Raw genomic sequence first — 3,428 nt, forward strand, 5'->3', positions numbered from 1 at the left:
GTAGTTATTTTTCAGAAAACCCAGACACCTGAGGTACATTACAAGATAACACTCCCCAGACCAGAAGCTAGCACCAAAAATATCCAGTTGAAATAGTATTTAGTATACTAAGAACACAACAGCAAAGAGATTAACAGATTAACAGAGTTGGAAGGGACCTTATAGGTCATTTAGTCCAACCCAACTCCCATCCCCCACTCAAGCAGGAGACCCTACACCATTTCTGACAAATGGCAGTCCAATCTTTTCTTGAAAGTCTCAATTATTAAGCTCCCACAACTTCTGAAGGCAAGTTGTTCCATTGGTTGATTGTTCTCACTGTCAGAAAGTTCTTCCTCATTGCTAGGTTGAATCTCTCCTTGGTCAGTTTCCATCCATTATTCCTTTTCTGGCCTTCAGGTGCTTTGGAAAAGAGCTTGACCCCCTCCTCTCTGTGGCAGCCCCTCAAGGATTGGAAGATGGCTATCATGTGTCCCTTGATCCTTCTCTTCACTAGACTAGCCATGCCCAGTTCATGTAACTGTTCTTCATATGTTTTAGTCTCCAGTCCCCTAATCATCCTGGTTGCTCTCCTCTGCACTTTTTCTAGAGTCTCAACATCTTTTTTATAGTGTGGTGACCAAAACTGGATGCAATACTCTAGATGTGGTCTTACTAGAGCTTTATAGAGTGGTATTAGTAAACAAAAGGTTAGTGGTTAAGATAAACTAAAATAGAGATGGAATCTCATGGGGAAACAGCTGTAAAAGAGCTCAGGGAAAGCTTTGCACACATCCAAAATAAAATAAGATACTTAATATGATTTATTCCTGCACCTAGAAATCTACTTGTCTACTTCCTGAATCTTGCAATCAGTCCATTCTGAAATGGATAGTTGCTCTTTGTTTAGAAAGATTCAGGCAGAAATGCCTAACAAGCTCCTTCCTTGCTAGTTAAAGTGATGGTGAAAGGGTACAATTTCATTGATCAAGGAAGTTAGTCAACATCCTTCTGGGTTACCCTACTACTGGGAGAGTGGGGCATATCCTGTTTTGCATGTGATCTGCTCTAACAGGTACTCTGAAGCTTGTCTAACTAACAATAGCACATAGACATATATACCACTTTACAGTGCTTTACAGCCCTCTCTAAGCAGTTTACAGAGTCAGCATATTTCCCCCAACAATCTGGGTCCTCATTTCACCAACCTCAGAAGGATGGAAGGCTGAGTCAACCTTGAGCCAGTGAGACCTGAACTGCTGAACTGCTGCAGTTCAGCAGAAGTAGCCTGCAGAAGTAGCCTGCAGTACTACATTCTAACCACTGTGCCACCACAGTTTGTTACATCCTTAAATTGTGAGTAAATAAGAACCAACTGCCATGATTGCTACCTCATCAAGTATCTTACCCTCTGGATATTGTTGAACTATGTTTCCCAGTATCTTTTACCAGTTGCCTTCTGGGTGGATCTATTTGTAATTCAGAATCTCTGGTGGACAACTAGTCACCCTTATTTTATTGCCATGATAGTGCTGTTATTAGCTGGATTGAAATTAGTTTTGGGAAGTGAATATCGGTTACTTATAATTACTTTTGATCAATATAACAGGTATCTATAAATGATAAAATAATGTTTAAATCAAAAAGTCTTAAAAGAGAAATAGGATTTGACTAAACACTAAGCTAAACGTTATCCATTTTTGGTTTCCATAATATAGATAAGTTCCCATCTCAGAACATTGTCAAATAACTTCAAATAATTTTATTATATTTATGCTCATATAAAGGTGAGGCTAAGCAAGATATTTTTAAAACTGAACTTTGTTTTGTTATTTATCTTAAATCCTATGACAATTTTTTAAAATCTTTACATAGTAACTAGAGATTACTTTTTAAAAGATGTCCAAACAAAATGACAGGGAGATACCAAAGTATAACTCTTTCAATATTTTCCCTTTAATCTTGTTGTTTTTCCACTTTCAAACACATATTTGCATAGAATGTTATAGCAAGATCCTTGCTTGCTTTATTGATTTTTAACTCTAGGTATCCTCTCTATTCATTATGTCACATGTCTCTGAAAATCTTTCAGCTTCTCCAAAAGTTTCTCCTCCTAATTGTACTTTCAGAAGTCTTTCTTTCCCTTGTATGCATATATAGTTTATATGTGTATGTTTGTGAGTGAGTGAAAGAGGGAGAGAAGTGGTATTGTGGGGGGAGGACGGGATAGAGGCTGCTCTTGCTTATTACTGTCCTCAGAACTTGAATATAGATGATATTTATTTGGAACAGAGAGGCTTTCCTTGGGTAATTATAGTTTAGGGAATAGAGAGTAGTTAACCTGACAGATTGAAGTCTATCCATTTTAAGCCAAGGTGGCCATCTCTTTCTCCCTTATGGTAGACTCTCTGTTAACAATACTAGAAAGCAGAGACAGAAACAAAAGTAATAGCAGAACTACAAGTCTTTTATCTGGGATAATCCTCTGACACAGGATTTAGTAATGGTTTTCCATGCAATAGAAATATCATGAAATCTCCTAAAGTCTCTTCCCAAAAGATTAAAAGGTATAAGAAGATGCCTCGAAGCTGAAGATGGCTCACATTTTATAAAGATGCCCTCTAAGATACCAATTATATGCATAGATATGCCTACTTTCAGACCTTGCAAAATAAATACAACAAAGGACCAATTACATTTAATTCAAATCCATCTAAATTCATTTCTGGCTACCAAGCTCCTATTGTTACATTATAAGTACTAACATTTTCAAATAAACATACATATATGACTGACAACATTTCTATTTCCTCAGCAAAAACTAAAGACTTTTTTTGCAATTGCAATTGTCTCTATATCTTGAGAATGTTATCTGGGATGAGTTTGATCCTATGACCCCTGAGGATGTGGACAGGATTCTGGGCAGATTGAACACGACCACTTGTTTATTGGACCCGTGTCCTTCCTGGTTAGTACTGGCTTCCCGGGAAGTGACACGAGGCTGGCTCCAGGGGATTATAAATGCTTCATTGGGTGAGGATGACTTTCCCGCTGCCTTGAAAGAGGCTGTGGTGAGGCCTCTCCTCAAGAAGCCTTCCCTGGACCCGGCAATGTTGGTAAACTATTGTACGGTCTCCAACCTTCACTTCGTAGCGAAGGTTGTTGAGAGTGTGGTTGCGCAACAGCTCCCCCAGCACCTGGATGAAACGAGGTATCTAGATCCGTTCCAGTCGGGCTTCAAGCCCGGGTACAGCATGGAAACGGCATTGGTCGCATTGGTAGATGCTCTCTGGAGGGCTTGGGACAGGGGATGCTCCTCTATCCTGGTCCTGTTAGATCTCTCAGCAGCTTTTGATACCATCAACCATGGTATCATGCTGCACCAATTGGAAGAGTTGGGGGTGAGAGGCACTGCGTTGCAGTGGTTCTCCTCCTTTCTCTCTGACCGG

The sequence above is a fragment of the Pantherophis guttatus genome, chromosome 1, assembly GCF_059756535.1.
Source record: "Pantherophis guttatus breed Tessera chromosome 1, ASM5975653v1, whole genome shotgun sequence".
Lineage (NCBI taxonomy): Eukaryota > Metazoa > Chordata > Lepidosauria > Squamata > Colubridae > Pantherophis > Pantherophis guttatus.